We start from the raw sequence: 22,019 nt of genomic DNA, 5'->3' as shown, positions 1-22,019 counted from the left end.
GACTAAATATAGCCTTTTTACGGAGTTATCAAGACACGTTGCATATGACACATATGGAATCATAGTATATTACTTGTTTTTAACAAAATGTGAAAGATCCATCCCTCTTAGTAGTAGATCAACCATCTTTCAATCATGACTGAACTTTCTCATCGTGAATGAACAATGTCATCACCAGATTTGACATCGAGCAAATCACCCATGAGCGATCAAATCTCCTCAGCGTGTAGGAGCAGTGTCCTTTACAAAATCAAATTATCTCTAGACAATCAAACGTCCTCAACATGAAGGAACAATGTTGTATATATTATCAAAAATGACTAAATGTCATCAACACGAAGGAACCATGTTGTTTACTGACTAGACCTCATCAACATGAATGAGCAATGTCGTCATCAAAGGCAAATTATCTAAAGGCAATTAGACTTCCTCAACACGAAGAAACCATTTTGTCTTCAGATACACAGTTAGACAAATACGGCCAGACATCCTCATCACACATGAAGAATGTCGTCGGCAACCCTAGAGTCGTCAAATAAAGTAATGACGTCAAAATGTGACTCGACTTCCTCGTAACCATTGAACAAGTCTTTTTCAGATTCTTTACCTCGGAACGAGGGAATCTAGATTCAGAGTAAACATTAAGACTAGACAGAATAATGTCTTTAGTCTTTTCCCAATTCTCGTCCCCCGACAATGGGAAAAAAATGGCAACTATAGACACTATATTTTGTTCAATTTATTTATTTGCTCATTGTTATTATTATTAGATTATACATACATACATACACACACACACACACACACACACACACACACACACACACACACACACACACACACACACACACACACACACACACACACACACACACACACACACACACACACACACACACACACACACACACACACACACACACACACACACACACACACACACACACACACGTTATCTTTTCATACGGTAATCAACGTGTCAATTAAACAATGAAAGCCAAAAATATATATTAAATAACAAGATCCATTCAAATAAAGGAGAATCCCGAAAAATCCAGAATGTGAAACGCTTGAGTTAAGATAATCATGCCCCTATGTTATAGCTTCACCAAGTACTCAAAGAAATAACCACCAGATATAACATGCAGAGATGATCCAAAAGAGGAGGATGGCTATTCAAACAGAGAGCAACCACTAGAAGATGAATCAGGGTAAAAGAAAAAAGAAAAGAAAGAAGAAGAGAAAGAAAAAGTCTTACCTTGCTAGACGTTCATTGTAAAGCCTAAGCTTCACTGGATAAGGAATTTCACCCATAAAGAAACGAAGGTAATCCTTCAAAATCCTTAGATATAGGGCGAGGTGAGTGATTTTCGGTGGACTTGTTAGTGTTTTTGGATTTCTGAGAGAATGATAAACATTTTAGGTTAGGAGCTTTAAACTCCAGCATCTGTGAACACCGATGGAGTGCTTCGTTGAGGGTCGACCATAATCCGAAAAAAGTGGAGAGAGAGGATTTGAGAGATTTCTCTTAATTATTTTTAGAAAATCAGAGTAAAATGAGCAAATCTTAAGGATAATGTCTCATTTTTATGATTTTATATCAAACCCAAAACGACGTCGTTTCTTCACTCCTATACCTTTGTTTTTATTCTTTAGGGGAAAATAAAAGCTTAGGTCCTTCACATCTTGTAATCTCTTGTTTTAGTCCTAAAATGAAGGTGATATTGATGATTTTGAATCTTCAACATTTTCATTTTTGTATTTTAGTCGTTCTGCATTATTTAAATGTCATGAAAAATTCTTGACTTGGGTTTGATAATTTAAGATTGGTTCCATTTCAGTTAATTTGTTCGTATTATGTTCGAAATTGTAATATTTATGTTGTTGATCCTCATAACCTTGTTTCATATTCATTTACATCCCCACTCATGCCTAATTATTTAAAGAGATGTTAAGGCTAAATGTGTAACACCCCTAACTCGTACTCGACCCGAATACGAGTCCAAGATGTCACATTGACTTTTTAAAACAAAATTCTTACCAAATAATATAATATTTGAACTTATTTTAAGAAAATACGATGATATATTATTGAATTATGTTCGTTATAACCAAATTAAGAAAATATACATTTAATGAACAGTAAAATAAGGTATGAACAATAATGTGAACAATAATGAACAATACCATAAACAATAATGAACAGTGCTACAGTGCATCGATGCATAAAAATATCAAAGAAAAATTGTGTATCGATGCACTGTTACAGTAACTTTTGTAAAACGTACATAAAACTCGTAAAAATTGAACCGTTCATTACTATACGTTTACATTTACATAAATACGTTTAAAACATTAGAAATTCAATCAAAGCGTTCGTACTAAAACATTTCTTACATGCCAACATACTATACATAATCAAAATACATACTTTATCAATTACTTCTGATCTGATCTTCTAGCAGTGTTGTTGTTCTTGTCACTTCTATTTCTGCTATTCTTGATTCTTGGTACCTACGTGTAAATCACTTACACGCTAAGTCATAAACTTAGTGAGGCATAATAAAATATATAACAATGAATACATGAAACATGCACTCTTACCGTTCAATCGTAACATTATAACCTGCATGTATCCATTACACTACAACATATATGATCATGTCATGCATATATGAAATTTATCTTCTTATGCAAGTTTATTACACTTTATCTTTGTATTGCTCATGTACATTATTGAGAACATGAGGTAAATGAGTACACTGAGGTTGTGCACGAATGCTGTCACCACAGCTCAAATAAATTCCCACTAGGGGCACTGAATATTTGTCCCGAAAGACCACTATGTCCCGAAGGACCACTGTGTATGTCCCGAAGGACCATTGTATATCCCTCGACTCTTGGCATGCCAATTATACCTACAACTCTCATATTAAATAACATAGGCTTAAATATGACTACATTTCTCATTTTCATATCATTTTCATCACTTTTCATATAAACACATATTTCACTTCACATGTACGCATATGATCATTTCCATTATTTCACATACCTGGATTGATTATCTGACAACTGCATTCTTTCATATAATACTATATTAAAGCATAAATGAATTATGCATGAAATCACTGTATCCAATATATATATGGATGAATGTACATGAATATGAAATCATAAATTCAACTATAAGAGATAGACTTATCGCAAGTCTTATCTCCATACAATTCTATTTAGTATGTGCACTCGCCTTATCCTTGCTTACTTTGACTCGATTCTAATCCTTCAATTGTTCCAGAACAGGATTATGTTCTATATCTACATAGTAATACATTGATACATATCAGTATACTAATTGATATATTCTAAACTATCACTTCTTAGGCTAAAAAAAAGCTAATTTCATTCTTAATGAAGGTATGTATCGATGCACTCTACAGTGTATCGATCCATTCCTTAACATGTGCATCGATGCACTATCTATGCATCGGTACACAAATCTCATTCGATGTTTGTATTTTAAGGGGGGGTGCATCGATGCACTCCTTATGTATCGATGCACTTGATGTTCATTTATTTGAGAGTGCATCGGTACACATCGATGTACCGATGCACACAACCCATAAAGTCCATTTTAAGCACGAAATTCACTCTCTTTTCAGCTCAAATCTTCATCTTTCACCTCCTTTAATAATCCTAACATACATACACATGCTATGCCTCACTAATATTCATTTATCCTATCTTTAACCTGAATATCCTCTCCTCTTTATGAAATTCAAGAATCATACTCAAATTTCAACATGTTCTAAATTCAATTCTAACACTTCTTATGTCTTAACTAGATTGATGACAAGTTAAATTCAACCTCTAAATTCATTTAAACCCTCTTATTCAAAATTTCACTTTAAAACCCATTCTCTTTAATATTCTATAACTCAAAACTCTTTGAGTTTCTAAGTCCCTTTTTCCTTCCATCATGTTTCCTAAAGCTTCATGAATCAAAACCATGCTTGAATTTAAAGGATTAACCAAAAGAAATCAAACTTACATTGAGCTTCATGTTTAGGAGAAGAAGAAGATGAAGAAAGAAGGAAGAAGGAATGAGAGAAATCTGGAAACATTTGTTTCCTACATATGCCCCACATGGGTTTATAAAATAATCCAATTAATATTTTATTCATCCACTTGTTCAAAGACCTTTTTACCCTTTTACTCTTCCTTCATTTGCTAATTAATCATACACCAACATCTTTCAATTAATTCATTCACTTTTCAATTTATTTAATTTGGTCATTGAATTTAAAAATATTACACTTAAATCACTAACCCGGTATTGAGGATGTTACAAAATGTGTTGATAACATCCTACATTCTTTAGGTAGTTTCAATTTAGTCCCTATATTAGTATCTGTGCATTTATTTTATTCTTTGGAATATATATATATATATATATATATATATATATATATATATATATTATTTTAAGTAATAATTTTAATATTTCTAAATATATAATATTAAATGAATAGTATAATTATATATGTATTGTTTTTGAAAATTTATGTATTTGTTTATATATTAATACCAAAAAGAATATTTTCAAATATTGTATTAAGTACTTTTATTTTTTTTATTAGTTTTATAGAACTTTATAAGATTCTTTGTTATTTATTCGAATAACCTAGGGAGCTCCAAAAACCTGAGGTGTCCTTCTAAGGGTTATTCGAATAAAATATTTTAATATTATTTGTCGTCTAAATCAATTAGATATATTTAACTTATTTTAAATATTTTTTATATATCTCGAATTTGTTTAATATAATTATTTCACTAAAATTGTTGAAATTTTTTATTTATCTCATTTATTTATTTACTATTTCTTAATTATTTTGTTTTGTTTATTCATTTATGTTTATTTTTTATTTATTGTTAATGTTGATATTTCATCCAATTTTATATATGTCATTTTATTATTGCTACATCCATAAATCATGCATTTGTTTTCTCACTTTCCAAAACAATCAAAGGGAATGTTGTCTTGCGTCGTGTATTAACGGAATTACATCCAACATAATTGAATTCCAATTTCCGTTAATTCACGTAGTAAGAGGACATCATTCTCAAATAAAACTGAATGAATTAAATTGTTTTATTGATTCGATTATTTAAAAAATATTCATTTGAAAAATCTCATCGAAATAAAGGGATTGTAATTTAAATTTTGAATTCAAATTTGTAAAATTTCACTATTTGGACAACATATAATTGAGGGTATCAACTTTGGGAGTTGTGGGGGTATTCACATTTCCCCACGCGTAATCGACTCCTGAACCCTTAAAAAATTACTTTATGGTAATACGCAGATCAACTTTATTTTCTTTCCTGAAACGATTTTTCTTAGAATTATTTTAAAAGAAATTTTTTAGGTATTCGATCTACCTAACCTAAAGGTAAATAAAAACTCTAAATTTTCAACCCTAAACCAAAATACACATTTTCTAAAATAAAGTCATAATTATTTAAGTTTTTAAAAAAGTGGTTAGGACAATCTTGGTCACCTAAATTATTTCCTTGGACTTGAGGTCGAGCGTGATGGTGACCGGTTGCGGCTACGACAAAATAAGTTTATAAAAGAGTTATTCGTAAAAACTAACATGTACGAGTCCAGTCCAACATTAACGCCCATGATGATGTATCCCAAGCTTACTCATGACAGTGGTCGTCCTCTTAAAGTTCCTCAAATATATAGGAGTGTGTGGTTGGGGCACTACTTTACTCGATATTGCTTTTAGCGTTAATCGAATCGCACAATTCATGCAACATCCGTGTGAAGAGCATTGGATGGCCGTTAAACAGATTTTGCGTTACTTAAAGGGAACGGTGGATCATAGTCTTTTGTTTCGTGCGAGTGATGGTTCCAACAATCTAATGGCTTTTACGGATGCTGACTGGGCTAATAATGTTTATGACGGGCGCTGTGATAGGAAATGGTGTGTTTTTGGGTCCTGTCTTGGTGTTCGAGGAAACAAAAGTTGGTGTTCGGTCGACGATCGATTTGAGTATCGAAGTGTTGCGGATGTCGCCTCTAAAATTGTATGGCTACAGACAGGGACGGAGTCAAGATTAGACACTGGCAAAGGCTGAAATATTGAATTTTCAAAAATATATATAACGATTTATTAGATATTTAAACTTAAAATTCAGAAGACAATTTCTAATTTGTTTAATGTTTAAATTTATAATGACATAAATTGTTACTAAACCAAAAAATTGAGAACATTGGATTATCATTATTTAGTTCGGCCATACTTGATTAAATATTTAATAAATTCTTATATATTTTTTAATTTGAATTATTATTTTTATATGAACTAGTATACTATTATATCAAAATATATTGAACATAATTTTTTTATAGGGCCCGGAGCTCCTTTGAGCCCCAAGAGAGCTCCACCCCTGGTTAAAGACTCTGCTGAAAGACACGAACGTTGAAAGTTCTAGTGTACCCGGTGGAGAATACATAAAACCTTTATTGGGTGGGCCAATACAAATATAATAAAAAATTGGTATAATACTAAATTAGCCCCCAACATTTAATTTTGAGATAAAAAATTCTTCATGAATAGAAACTGTTAGTTAATGAACGATTAATGTTATAAAATAAGGGTCATATTTACCATAAAACAAAACATTGAGAGCTTAAATGCTCTAGAGAAAAATAAGGGTCAAAGTGACTATTCAATCAAATGTCATAGTTTTTCTCCTAAAATAAAACCTCAAGAGTCAAAATACTCAAAAAAAAAGTGGCTAAAATGATCATTTTAATAAATATCGAAAATTGATTTTGATATTATACCTAAAATTTTATCTGACGTAATTTATATATAATTGTAAATTTAAAAATATAATAACTACCTAAATTTAAAGCGGATCTAAAAAAATATATTAGACCAATATAATTTTTTAATATAATTTATATATTTTATTTAGATCTTATATATATATTGGGGGTATGGGGTGGGCCATGGATAGGTAGGCCCACCCCTAAACCCACCTCTGAGTGTACCAATAGTTTGGGGCGCAAACTCTAGTGCCGTTGCGATTAGTGCATACCCTGTCTTGCTTGCACGGTCCATATACGTGGAATTTAACGTTCATTTTGTTCGAGAGAAGGCAAGAGTCATTACAATTTAATTACATACCAGCAGAGGAGCAGGTGGTAGATAGCTTCACAAAACCGCTTACCAAGTCAGGATTGTTAAGTTTCAATGGCAGGTTGCTATTGCAGATGAAGCAAGAGAGGAAAGAAGTAGGAAATATGTCATCATATAAGGGTAGACGTTAGGATGTTACGAGTCTATTTTTATTCATACAACGGTCTTAAATCTGTATAAAATTAAAATAATTTTATATTGTGTAAATAGATCATGATCATTCATTCATGTATATATATATATAACTATCCAACAATCTCAGGTTTAAATCTCCAAACATTGCCAACAATTAATCAAGTGTTGAACTTAGTTCAATAATTAGGTGCTTCTAAACCCTGTTTTTTGTTTAAGATTTCTCATTTAGGTTTTATTTTCTCATTATTTTTCATCATAGCATCATCTTATTAAATTTATTAAATTACTTTTAATTAAAATCAGGATTAAATTGATACAAATGAAAAATCATTATATAATTTTTAATTATCATGTAAGTAATTTTATTAACAATTAATGATTAATGATTTGAGTAAAATCACTTTAATATTTTAATGATCTAATTAATAGAATCATAATTGAGTAATCAAAATTATGGAAAGAGACATAAAATTTATATTACGACATTGAAATTTATAAAATGATTTTTTAAATGGATGAAGATAAATTTTGGGATGTCAATTTTTTTTTAAAAATGTCAATAATTTTTAAATTGGTGTTAATATTCTTATAAAATTATGTTATTTTTAATTTTACCTCGTTCATTTCTATAGAATAATTGTTCTTTAGACTTTAGGTAAAATTTATAAAATAAATTTTTTAGTTGGATAGAAACAAATTTTGAGATGTTAATTTTTTCTAAAGTAGTGTTAATATTTTTTTTTTATAAAATTATGTTAATTTTATTTTTATTTATTTTAAATCTATAAAGAGTTTGTTTGAAAAAAATCTGGGTATCCAATGACAGCCCTTTAACAAGCTTTTAATTATATTTTATAAGTCATTTTCCTTCTTTTGTGATTTTTGAGATGTTTGATAATGTTCCAGATGATTTATGCAGAACTGCATGAGAGAAAGAAGAACATCAATTCAGAATTATGACAAGCTTGCATGGACCACTTCTTCCTTTGTTGCCTCTTGGAAGTTTGATGGGTTACTTTCTTCAAGGTCATATCGAGCATGTAATGATTGTTTCTTTTAAGTAGGTGGAGGCAAATTTTATAAACTCTAAAGTGGGTGGTGACAAATTTCATAAAAGGGTTTTTTGGCCAGTGGAGATAATTTGTTTTTTTTTTGGATAAGGTACACCCATGATTAATTAATTATGATCAAATTTTATTTTAACCACAAACAGCTTCTCTTTTCCTCTTTTATCTATCTGCTTCTGCTCCATGTCTTCTGTATTGAATCATCATTCAAATCTCACCATCCCAAAGTTCTTCGACGGTCTTGTATGCACCGGGAGTCTCGTGGATAAATGTATTTCCCCTGATCAGTCGAGCCTGTATAATAAAAAACGAGCATCAATTTAGGAGAAAATATAGTAGAGCAAGAGTGTTATCAGAATTAATCAAACCACATGTATAGCAACTAGCCTGTTCAATTTCGGAAAACTTGGCAAATAAGTCATCAGGAATAGACCAATCAAAGATATCAAAGTTCTCCTTGATCCGCTCCTCATGTGTGCTCTTTGGAAGCACACTATGGCCCATTTGCAGGCCCCGAGCAATTTGTGCAGCAGTTTTGCCTTGTTGGTAATGCTCATTGAATATTGATATTGGAAAATTAGGTAAATGCTCATTGAATATTGGAAAATTAGGTAATGTTCATTGAATATTGGAAAATTAGGTAATATTCATTGAATATTGGAAAATTGGTAATGCTCATTTAATATTGGAAAATTAGGTATTTCCACTAGCATTGGAAATGACTATTTTGCCGTCACTATTTAGCCTATAAATAGAGAGCAATTTCATTAATTTTGTATCATTCCAAGCAAAATATTTGCTTTGAAAACACTACTCTCTTTTGAGTGTTGTTTGAGTTGAGAGAAGAGCAATACCACAAAGTTCACTCCAGTTTTCGGGTGTACGAATTCTTGGAGAGCCGTGTTAACCTCGGGGGAACGGTCCGCCTACTGCAGCGATTACACACATCAGGGCGAATTCGTTTCTAAGGCAGTGATTTTACCACGACACAGTTTATCAATCTGTTTCTTTTAAATTATTATTTATTTTTCTGTCAGTGCTAACGGTGTTATTTTGCAGTCTATATTTCCAACAATTTAGAAACGAATTCCTTTATATTGCAATCATGACAACACCTTTGAACAAACTGATTCCTAATCTTTCCAAGCCCGATGCACTTGATGGAAAGAATCCTGATATTCTTCGAGCAGCTTGATCTTGACTACGTGCTGCTCAAGCCATCACCTACCATGCCGCCAACCCCACCAACTAGTAATGATGCATATGCGGTCCTGAATGATGATGCCTTAGCGACCGCCGCCACCACACTCGCTACCTAGGAGAAATATAACAAAACGGTGCGAGGACATCTGCTCAGTCACATGTCAAATAAATTATTTGACATGTTCCTTAGAGAAAGGAGTGCCAAGGCAATATGGGACACTCTGGAGAAAAAGTATGGTGCAGACGATACATGTATCAAAAAGTACGTTGTCGGCGAATGGCTCAAATTCCAGATGACAGACGACAAGCCAATAATGGATCAAGTCCATGACTATGAGAACTTAGTCGCTAACATCATTGCCGAAGGGATGCAAATGTGTGAGGTACTGCAAGCCAATGTTCTCATTGAGAAACTGCCCAAGTCCTGGTTCGACTATCGCAATTCTCTTAAGCATAAGAAGAGAGAAATTTGACTTGAAGAGCTGGTGGGCCATATGAAGATTGAAGAAGCCAATCGTTTAAAAGATAAGGTTACTAATTCTCTGAGTAATTTATCTTTTAAAGCTAACTTGGTTGAGTCTAGAATCAAGAAACGAGGGAATCAAGAAAAGAAGACAAAACCTCAGAAGGCTAACAACTTCAAGAAGTCAGGAAAGACCAAACCTGAAGGAAAGACATTCAAGTGCTATGTCTGCGGTTTAGTCGGCCACAAAGCTTACCAATGCAAACACCGCTCAGACCGCCAGAATGACAACAAGTTGCATATGCACGTTGTAGAAGAAGATGATGAAATCATTGTTGCGGTGGTCTCAGAAGTTAATCTGGTGGAAAACAGTTCGGAATGGGTAGTTGACACTGGTGCTTCGAAGCATTTCTGCACAAGGAAGGAATTTTTCACCGAATTCGAGGATGGGAACACAGGTGAACGTGTGTACATGGGGAACTCTAGCAGCTCTGAAGTGCTAGAAAAAGGCAAGGTTTTACTCAAGCTGACTTCAGGTAAAACTCTGGCTTTAAATAATGTTCTGTATGTACCTGCCTTGCGTAGAAATTTGATAAGTGGTGGGCTTCTGAATAAGGCAGGCATTAAGTTAGTTTTTGAGGCAGATAAACTTGTACTTTCCCGAAATGGTGATTATGTTGGGGAAGGGTTTTTAAGCAATGGTTTATTTGTCATAGAAACTCAATTTAATGAAAATAAAGCTACCACTTCTGCTTATATTGTTAAATCCATTGATATGTGGCATGCTAGATTAGGATACGTGAATATTCATGCTTTAAAGAAATTGATGAATATGAATGTTCTGCCTAAACTAGACATAACTAGCTTTAACAAATGTGAGATTTGTGTAGAAGCTAAGCATACTAGAACTCACTTTAAGACTGTTTCTAATAGAAAGACTAAGCTGTTAGAACTCATTCATACTGATCTAGCAGATTTTAGAAACACTGAAAGTAAAGGAGGAAAACACTATTACATAACTTTTGTAGATGATTATTCAAGATATACAAAAGTTTATCTCCTAAGAACTAAAGATGAAGCTGAAAACTTCTTTCTTATTTATAAGGCAGAAGTTGAAAATCAGTTAGATAGGAGAATCAAACGGGTTAGATCTGATAGAGGTTGTGAATATGGATCTAATTTCTTAAAAGATATTTGTGAAAAGAATGGCATAATTCATGAAACTTCATCCCCTTATTTTCCTCAACAAAATGGTATAGCCGAAAGAAAAAATAGAACTTTAAAGAGATGATGAATTTTTTACTAATAAGTTCAGGGTTATCAGATAACATGTAGGGGAAGCCATTCTATCGGCAACTCATATCTTGAACCGAGTTCCTCATAAGAAATTAGATTCTACCCCATATGAATTGTGGAAAAGATACGCTCCTAATTTACAATACCTGAAAGTGTGGGGGTGTCTGGCCAAAGTGGGTTTGCCGAACTTTAAGAAGTCCACCATCAGACCTAAAATCGTTGATGCAGTGTTTATAGGGTATGCTACGAATAGTGCTGCATATAGATTCATACTTTTACAAGATTATTCTATTTGTGAGTCAAGAGATGCTGTTTTCTTTGAAAATACTTTTCCTTTAAAGGAACCGAGACAAATAGAATATATTCCATTCACTTCTTCTAGTAATCCTGCTAAGTCTTCTGAACAAATTATTTTTGAGCCTAGAAGGAGTAAAAGGTAGAGAGTTGAAACCTCTTTTGGACCAGACTTTATTACTTCCTTTATTTCTGAGATAAATGATTTAGACTCCATTTCAGATCCTATAGCTCAAATTTTTCTGTTAGATGAGGATCCTAAAACTTTTGAAGAAGCTATAAGATCTATCGATGCTAGTTTCTAGAAAAGCGCTATTAATGATGAACTAGAATCGATAATGTGTAATCATACTTGGGAATTAGTTGACGTGCCTAAGGGATTCAAACCAATATGCAACAAATGGGTCTTCCGAAAGAAACTGAGGCCAGATGGTTCAATTCAGCGGTACAAGGCAAGGTTAGTCGTCAAAAGGTTCACTCAAAGGTTTGGTTTAGATTACTTTGATACATACTCTCCCGTTACGAAAATCTCAACGATTCGTGCATTATTTGCGCTAGCCTCTATTCATAAGTTGCAGGTACATCAAATGGATGTTAAGACTGCATTTTTGAATGGGGATCTAGATGAGGAGATTTATATGGAGCATCCACTAGGTTTTGAAGCACCTGGTATGGAAGGCAAAGTCTGTAGACTTAAAAAGTCACTTTATGGGCTTAAGCAGGCTCCTAAACAGTGGTATGAGAAATTCCATAAAACTATTCTTAGTTTTGGTTTTGTTGTGAATGGTTCGGATGCTTGTGTGTATTCGAAGATGTTTGTCACTGCATGTGTCATCATAAGCCTATATGTAGATGACATGTTGATTTTCAGTTCTAACATTGAGTCCATTAACAACGTAAAAAATTTCTTGACCACAAAGTTTGAGATGACAGATTTGGGAGCAGTTGATGTAATCTTAGGAGTCAAAGTTACCAAAACTGAAAAGGGATTTTCTTTAAATCAAATGCATTATATAGAGAAAGTGCTAAAGAAATTTGACAGTTTTGATGTCGTCCCTGTTCGAACTCCTTATGACCCTAGCATACATCTATTTAAGAATAAATGAAATAGTGTTTTCCCAAACAAAATATGTTAAATTAATCGGAAGCTTAATGTTCTTAATGAACTATACTCGGCCTGATATTGCTTATGATGTGAGTAGACTGAGTATATATACTCATAATCCAAGTGATGAACACTGGATTGCTCTTTCTTACTGAAGTATTTTAAGGGTACTTTGGATTGGAAACTTGAGTTTATTGGCTATCCTGTAGTACTGGAAGGATATTGTGATTTCAATTGAGTTTCTGATAATGATGAGGTAAGCTCTACGAGCGAGTATATTTTACTTTAGGTGGAGCAGCAATCTCGTGGAAATCATCAAAGCAAATTTGTATTGCTCGTTCTACCATGGAGTCAGAGTTTACAACTATTGACATAGTTGGGCAAGAAGCCGAGTGGCATAGAAGCTTGTTAGCAGATATTCTGTTGTGGGGAAGATCGACTCCCCCGATTTCTTTGTTGTGTGATTCATAAGCTACGATATGTGTGGCTAAGAACCAAGCTTACAATGGTAAAAAGACACACATTCGCATAAGATATGAATTAGTGCTCTCTTTAGAGTATGTGAAGTCGAAAAGGAACCTAGCAGATCCTTGGTCCTAGATTCGTCGAGGGGGATGGGTCTAAAGCCCATTGGTTGAGGAATTCATGGTGGATACCCAACTTAGTTATCTAAGTTCCATGTGGTCAAACGAAACCATGGAAAGACTCATAGTGCACATTCCTACTACCCATCCCTATGATAAATAATGTGCATGCCCAGGATGAGCTTAATTGCTCTTAATAAATTTATAGCCCAAGCTTTGGGTGGTCTTAGTGAGAAAGACTTGATGAATTTACCGATTTTGGATGAATATATATTCCTAATAAGTTCATAACCCAAAGTTGAGTAGGTAGTTCTAATCGCGAAGGACTTGAGAGGATGAGTTTTATTAAACTCTTAATGAATTCAAACCCAAGAAGTTCCTAGTGAGAAGGACATATTGAATGGGAGTTCCTAGTGAGAATGACATATTGAATTCACCGAATTATGAGGTTGAATATTTATTATTAATGACTTCTTATCCCAGAGTTTTCGTGGTTCATTTTTAATGAACTTGAAGAAAGTCACCATACCCTTTGTGAGGTTGAGCTATTATAAAAGCTCTTAATTATTTCATAGCTCAATTTGAGTGGTTTATATTGAGATAAACTTGATGAAATAACCTATGTAAGTGAGAAGGATTAGCCACCTTATATGAAAAACGTTGGGCCATTTTTCTAGTACATTTATTAGAATCCTGAGGAAAAAGGGCTAAACATATATACACTTTTGTATATACTCTTTGTAGACACATCGAGAACTTTGGGTTAGTTGTGTGTTTTGAGTTTACCCCATCTTAGAAAGTTCCAGACTAGTTTCACTTATCTAAGAGAATGATTGCTCATCATCACTATGTACTAGTTCCAGATACGTTCACTAGTGCTTAAGCAACTAATCTCGCTATTGCTCTTCTCGTGTTTTAAGCTTCATTGCTCTCATCTTTACGAAAGAATTATTTCGTATTAGTGGGGGAATGTTGGTAATGTTCATTGAATATTGATATTGGAAAATTAGGTAAATGCTCATTGAATATTGAAAAATTAGGTAATACTCATTGAATATTGGAAAATAGGTAATGCTCATTGAATATTGGAAAATTAGGTATTTCCACTAGCATTGGAAATGACTATTTTGCCATCACTATTTAGCCTATAAATATAGAGCAATTTCATTCATTTTGTATCATTCCAAGCAAAACATTTTCTTTGAAAACACTACTCTCTTTTGAGTGTTGTTTGAGTTGAGAGAAGAGCAATACCACTTAGTTGACTCTAGTTTTTGGGTGTACGAATTCTTGGAGAGCCGTGTTAACCTCGGGAGAACAATCCGCCTACTGTAGCGATTACACACATCGGGGCGAATTCGTTTCTAAGGTAATGGTTTTACCACGACACGGTTTATCAATCTTTTCCTTTTAAATTATTATTTATTTTCTTGTCAGTGCTAACGGTGTTATTTTGCAGTCTATATTTCCAACATGCCTAATTTCTGTGCGATCATATTTAGAATTGGATGCTTAAGAACATCACTCTTGAGCCATGTTGTGCCCGGAGAACCCAACGGTGAATAACCCTGAAATATAGATATTATACTTCGGTAATTTCGATCGACACAATGGTAAGGGCCCGAACAATAATCAACGCGAAGTGGAACAAGAATTCGCTCGCATACTCGCCGATTAGTGCACTCCCTTGGATTTGCAAAATTCACGTAGCTTACTCTGTTGCCATGAAGGATGACACTCAACCTGGTTGACGGCCGGAGGAACTCGTGCCACCTGCAGCAGATCCCCCAGTTTCTTTGAAGAGAAGTTACTAACACCAATAGCCCGAGCTTTAGCAGAGTCATAGAGTGCTTCCATTGCTTTCCATGTGCTTCAGCTCAAGAAAGTTCTCAGCATTAAAAACCAGTGACCCTTTCTTAAATCGAGCTGGCCAATGGATCTTAAAATCAAACAAACATCCTCATGTTAGCCACACTTGAAAGCACCAATTCATTAACACGTGATGCTAAAAAAATCTTTAACGTTGAAAACATCTTTCAAATTTTATTCTTAAAACTAGACAAGGAAAAAGGTTGTATACTAAAAGGACTATGTTACATGCAATAGCTTCTACTTAGTGTCACGGGCTAGAAACTTGGGTCCGAGACATTGGTGTAAATGTCCGACCAAGAGGTTCAATACAGAGAATTGGGCTTACTGTGACCACCAAACTTAGCCAATTCTTGGAGAATGCTTAACAAGTCCGTGAAGGATCTATTCCGAGGCGTCCGAGAGGAGCGACGAGGGCGATGGGGGCAGTGTTATCGAGGCTCGTTGAATCGAACCGAGACATGTGAGCAGATATCTGTAAGAGAATTATACAGACTATTGGGCTTGCCCAGAACCATCAGATCTGGCCCGTTCCTTGGAGGATTCTAGAAGGATAATGTTAGGTGGGATTTCCTTGATTTAAGGGATTGGGTTAGGTGGGAATCAATCCTAGCCCTTCATGTAAAACGATCTTAGCCATCGATTGAGAGGGAGCTCCCCTATAAATAGAGAGATCTCCTCCTCATTTGGAATCACCCAATTCCATTCTTCTCTTTGAGAGAGTAATATAAGCTCTGAGGCATTTGCTCTATTCTTTCTGAGTTCTTTAGTTTCTTTGTTCTTGTTGCCTATCTCGGTGGCCAGGAGTAGCCACCTTCGTGTTAGCACTTCCACACGATAGTCCGACCTTGTGGCTCCGAGTAGCCACGTTGGTGTTTAAAGCTTCCGCAATCCGAAGCCTTGAGGGCTTGGTTCCAACCTTTGTGAGTTTGTACACTCATTTAGCTTGGGTAAGGCTTACTTAGTCGCCGAGAAGACCGAGGAGCGTCTAAAGCGTCTAAGGCCGCACGACCCGTCAGACCTTGACTCTGATATTCCGACGGTTTGAGGCGTCGAAGTTCTGGGGGCGTGACAAGTGGTATCAGAGCGAGTCGTTGTGGGCAAGCAACGATCGTTTCGACCAAGTTTGGTGGAGGGTGCAAAATCGGGTAAGTTCTGTTTACTTACTCTTCGTTCAATTTAATTTGATAATTGAAATGGGGCACAAGAAAAGAGTAGTTTCCGCACGCAAAGGCAATGAGTGCCATGGTGGGAAACAAGACGAGAGTCCGAGGGGCTCAAGAGCATCATCGGTGTCCAAGCATGAGGATGCCGTGACGAGTTCGCAAGGAATGCTCGAGGCAACTATAGCACACCAAAGGGAGCCGGTTCTCGAGGTAGAGAGGCTCAAGGGTGACGCCGAAGGCACATCCGAGCGAGACGACACGTTCTCTCTTGAAGACAATGAGAGTCTTCATGAGGAACAAGAAGAACTCTTGTTGTACAAGAAATGGGCCTACTGGATGGAATGTATTGTTGACCACACAGAGAGACTCATTAATCTAGAGCATATCTCAACTTCGTGGGAACAAAGGGTCGGTAGACTTGAACAAGTCGAGGATGAGGCCAAGCAGACCCAAGGTATTTTGGAGTCCCGCCTTGATCGATTAGAGTCCAAGGAGGGCAGATTCAAGGTCGAGACACAACGAGTTCTCAACGAGTTAGAGACGATTCGAGGGAGGAATGCCCAAGAAGCTGAGGTAGCGGCTTTAAGGAACGAGGTGGATGAGCTCAAGAAGGAGCTGCTCATTTGCAAGAGAGAAATGAGTGAATGGGGTGTGCTCAAGACCTTCTTGGAAGGACTTAGACCAGGGGCGATGCTCAGAGGAGAGCAAGGTGATGCTAAGAGACTTTTGAGAGCCATAACTGTAGCCGGAATGCTAACTGAGCTTGCTGATGTCAACCCAAGTAGCAATGTGTCGTCCAGACCCATGCCCAGGGATAATGGCAACAATGGGGGAGACCGGGAAATGGTGCAGCGGGGAGATGGTATAGAAAGCTCTTCGAGTGGCCAAGTTGAGCCAACGACTGTTCGCGGCCAAGGGAAGCCATCGGGAAAGAATGGTAAGGCCAAGTCCGGGGAAAAGAAGAAGGCGAGCAAGGAGAAGCTAAAGTGCTACTTCTGTGATGGTCCTCATTTGATAAAAGGATGTCCCGAGAAGCGTCGCCTTACAACCATCATGAAGATGATAGGAAAAAGAGGAGTAACGAGAGTTGGCGGAGGCACAAGTAAAAGTGCCAAGTCAAGAGAAAGACTTGGTCCAATTGATGGGATCAATGCGGCCAAGTAAAGATCAAGACGAGGCAAGGCTGTTGATGATGAGGTGGCCAAACCCAGAGTAAAGCTCGATGCGATTGCGGGTGTTCAAGCAATCAAGTCAGGAGCAAGACTTGATGAGGCTACATGTTCCAAAGTAGTCGAGTCAAGGGGCAAGCGTGGAGCGACTACAAGCTGTCAAGTAGTTCGCCTAGGATTGAGACGTGCCGAGACTGCGAGTGTCAAAGCAGTAGAGCACAGAAAAGAACCCGGTGCGATAGCAAGTGATAATGCCGTCAAGCCGAGGGTGCAAAGTGAGCAGGTTCGCTCACAATATGCCAGGATGGAGGTGTGGTCCAAGTTGAGGCGCCTCAGGCATAAGGGAACATTGAAGGAGTATGTGAGCCGATTCAGAAGACTCATGCTCAAAGTCCCGAGTTTGACTGAGGAAGAGGGATTCTTCACCTTCATGTTCGGGTTAAAGCCGTGGGCGAAGAGGGCGTTGGAGCGAAGGAAAGTCAAGGAGCTGTCTAAAGCCTTGACAACCGCGGAGTCCATCAAAGAGTTTGGAGTCAAGAAGAACAAGACTTCCAAATCCAAGCCAAAAGTCGAGGGTAGCGGCAAGAGATTCCGCAATGAAGGCAAGTCGAAGGATGAGGAATGTTGTTCCTCGAGTGGAAGAGTAAGTCCACTCAACAATGAACCGGACGGTGGATCTGGTGATGATGTGTGCACTAGTTCAAGTGACACAGATGCTAAGCTGAGGGTAAGAGTCGAGCAAGCGAAGGGGTGCAAACTTGAGGTGCCAACAGTATTGCAAGATTACCCGAGAGGAGTCGAGTCATCCAAGGTAACGGATGAGCCCAGGATCGTGTTATCCAAAGAAGAGGACGAACCAAAAATTGAGGGGGCGTTGCGACTTGGCTCAATACGGTTCATCTCTACCAAGGCGAGTAGAAGCCAAGTGCAAGAGACACCACCCATTTCAAAGGTGGGAAGCGAGTTCCAACCTTCGTGTTAGAAGGGAGGATGCGATGAAGGGCATCGGACTTTTCCGTGAGAAAGTACCGATGCATGATGGCGCAAAGAACTCCAATGACAAGGGTTCAATGCGGGGAGTGTCAGACTTCATGGAGCAAGAAGGGCTGACGCAAAAATTTTGAGTAAATGCCAACTAATCAGAGGGGAAGGTACATCTCAACACTATTCTTGTGTTCTTGTGAGCTTGATTTGCAACTTTAAGTGAGTGTAGGTCGGGCAAGACCTAACTCTTAACGCGGATGGAACAAAGTTTGGATGGGATCCAAGTCTTTGCCTCAAGGGACAAGGAGGTCCAAGCCGAGGCAAATCAAGACTTGTAGGAAGGAGTTCCTACGGAAGAGATGCACTTGTGGGCGTGTTAGCCCATTTTATCACTTGGCGGCAAGAGCCGAAGCAAGCACAACCATTATGGGAAGCCGAGTCCTTATGGGGGGACGTGAGCAAGTGGAGGCGTCGAAAGGCAACCAAGTTGATGTGAAGTATGGCGTAAAAGATCGGGAAGTTACATGAGGCAAAAGCCAAGGCAAGCAGTTCGTATGGGAGAACCGCGACAAGCCAAGGCACTGAAGAGTTTCCAAGATGGTGTTGTCCAGGATCGTCGAGTGCAGCGACGAGGGCATCGCTAGGTTCGGTGGGGGAGAATGTCACGGGCTAGAAACTTGGATCCGAGACATTGGTGTAATTGTCCGACCAAGAGGTTCAATACAGAGAATCGGGCTTACCGTGACCACCAGACTTAGCCAATTCTTGGAGAATGCTTAACAAGTCCGTGAAGGATCTATTCCGAGGCGTCCGAAAAGAGCGACGAGGGCGATGGGGGCAGTGTTATCGAGGCTCGTGGATTCGAACCGAGACATGTGAGCAGATATCTGTAAGAGAATTATACAGACTATTGGGCTTGCCCAGAACCATCAGATCTGGCCCGTTCCTTGGAGTATTCTAGAAGGATAATGTTAGGTGGGATTTCCTTGATTTAAGGGATTGGGTTAGGTGGGAATCAATCCTAGCCCTTCATGTAAAACGATCTTAGCCATCGATTGAGAGGGAGCTCCCCTATTAATAGAGAGCTCTCCTCCTCATTTGGAATCACCCAATTCCATTCTTCTCTTTGAGAGAGTAATATAAGCTCTGAGGCATTTGCTCTATTCTTTCTGAGTTCTTTAGTTTCTTTGTTCTTGTTGCCTATCTCGGTGGCCAAGAGTAGCCACCTTCGTGTTAGCACTTCCACACGATAGTCCGACCTTGTGGCTCCGAGTAGCCACGTTGGTGTTTAAAGCTTCCGCAATCCGAAGCCTTGAGGGCTTGGTTCCAACCTTTGTGAGTTTGTACACTCACTTAGCTTGGGTAAGGCTTACTTAGTCGCCGAGAAGACCGAAGAGCGTTTAAAGCGTCTAAGGCCGCACGACCCGTCAAACCTTGACTCTAATATTCCGACGGTTTGAGGCGTCGAAGTTCTGGGGGCATGACAAGTGGTATCAGAGCGAGTCGTTGTGGGCAAGCAACGATCGTTTCGACCAAGTTTGGTGGAGGGTGCAAAATCGGGTAAGTTCTGTTTACTTACTCTTCGTTCAATTTAATTTGATAATTGAAATGGGGCACAAGAAAAGAGGAGTTTCCGCACGCAAAGGCAATGAGTGCCATGGTGGGAAACAAGACGAGAGTCCGAGGGGCTCAAGAGCATCATCGGTGTCCAAGCATGAGGATGCCGTGACGAGTTCGCAAGGAATGCTCGAGGCAACTATAGCACACCAAAGGGAGCCGGTTCTCGAGGTAGAGAGGCTCAAGGGTGACGCCGAAGGCACATCCGAGCGAGACGACACGTTCTCTCTTGAAGACAATGAGAGTCTTCATAAGGAACAAGAAGAACTCTCGTTGTACGAGAAATGGGCATACTGGATGGAATGTATTGCTGACCACTCAAGAAAGTTCTCAGCATTAAAAACCAGTGACCCTTTCTTAAATCGAGCTGGCCAGTGGATCTTAAAATCAAACAAACATCCTCATGTTAGCCACACTTGAAAGCACCAATTCATTAACACGTGATGCTAAAAAAATCTTTAACGTTAAAAACATCTTTCAAATTTTATTCTTAAAACTAGACAAGGAAAAAGGTTGTATACTAAAAGGACTATGTTACATGCAATAGCTTCTACTTAGCATAACATTCATAGTCTAGAAACTTCTTTTAATCAGCACATTCAACAGTATAAATATAATGGCATGAGTCAGATATAGAGTAGGTATGATGAGCACTACATACAAGGTATAAATCAACATAGTCAAGCTGAAGATCCTTCAAAGTTCGGTCTAGTGCTTCCGGTACATCTTCTGGTGCAAAATCAGAACACCTGTGCATAACTTGGTGTTAGAAAATAAAGTTAATAAAAAGAAGGCTTAATTCAACAATTGGCATTCAGTATAACATATTTTTCACCTATGTAACATGTCGCATTCTTTTATCAAATAAATACCTGAAGTTACTAATTCTTTTATCTAAATATTTGAAGTATTTTTTAATCAAAGTAATACCTAAAGTGTACTATCTCTTTCATTTGAGTTCTTAGAAGTTGACAAGTGATATTGATTAAAAATATTACCTACTTTAATAAAAAAAATACTTTATTATGTAGACTGAAAATGGTGATATATTTTAAGAACTTGCTTTGATAAAAAAATAACTATATTGAGATATTTATTTATGATATAAGTAAAAAAAATCCATAAAAATAATATACAAGAATGAAAACGAACCACAGTTTGGAGGTGATAAATAGCTCCTCACGTTTAACCACACCATCCACAAACAGCTTCTTCAAAACCATACCGATCTAAAAACAAAGACGTGCATACGCATATACGATCAGAACTAATAACTTAACATTCAATTAAAAAAGTAGAAGTTTATTTATTTGGCTACTTTTATTTCTTCAGCAATACAAATGTTACTTGCTTTAGCTACACGGATGTCTCGTTTATGTGAGATTTTTTCCTTCAAAAAAGTGAAAATATTTTTAAAAATAATGGAATCTAATTCAAACGGTATATTTCAAAACAAGGAAAATGACGGATCCAAACAGAGCGTAGTTTACCTCTTTTTCGTTTCTATATATTTGAGCGCAGTCGATATGGCGGTATCCGATCTGAATAGAAAATGGAAACAGACAGCTAAGTATCGTTGTTTTTAAACATCAAATTATACAATTATAGAATTGCATTTCCGATTATCAACAGAAGTGACAACTATAAACCTTTATGGCGGCATCAACGGCGGTGCCAACGAGGCCAGGTTCAGCCTGCCATGTTCCCAAGCCGAAGGACGGCATCTTGGCTCCGGTGTTCAACTCGAAGAATTCGATTGCATTTGCCATCTCGGTGCAACAAACAGGAAGCGCGTAATCTCAACACAATGCGAAAACTTTGAAATAAAGAGGAAGATGGTCAAGGTGACA

The 22,019-nt window shown here is 37.1% G+C and overlaps 1 protein-coding gene and 1 pseudogene across 1 annotated transcript in view; one reads left to right on the top strand and one right to left on the bottom strand.

Moving 5' to 3' along the window:
• The window catches only part of LOC120142428 (delta-1-pyrroline-5-carboxylate synthase-like), a 19,652-nt gene extending 11,425 nt beyond the window's left edge, over positions 1-8,227 (top strand). Inside the window, exon 21 of the mRNA XM_039157133.1 lies at positions 8,212-8,227. The gene's annotated coding sequence lies outside the window, so the exon portion shown is untranslated. The remainder of the gene's footprint in view (positions 1-8,211) is intronic.
• On the bottom strand, positions 8,212-22,019 carry LOC120142350 (annotated as a pseudogene).

The sequence above is a fragment of the Hibiscus syriacus genome, unplaced genomic scaffold, assembly GCF_006381635.1.
Source record: "Hibiscus syriacus cultivar Baekdansim isolate YM2019G1 unplaced genomic scaffold, ASM638163v2 tig00110828_pilon, whole genome shotgun sequence".
Lineage (NCBI taxonomy): Eukaryota > Viridiplantae > Streptophyta > Magnoliopsida > Malvales > Malvaceae > Hibiscus > Hibiscus syriacus.
The sequence above is the reverse complement of the archived record's forward strand: the minus strand, read 5'-3'. Positions and strand labels throughout refer to the sequence as shown.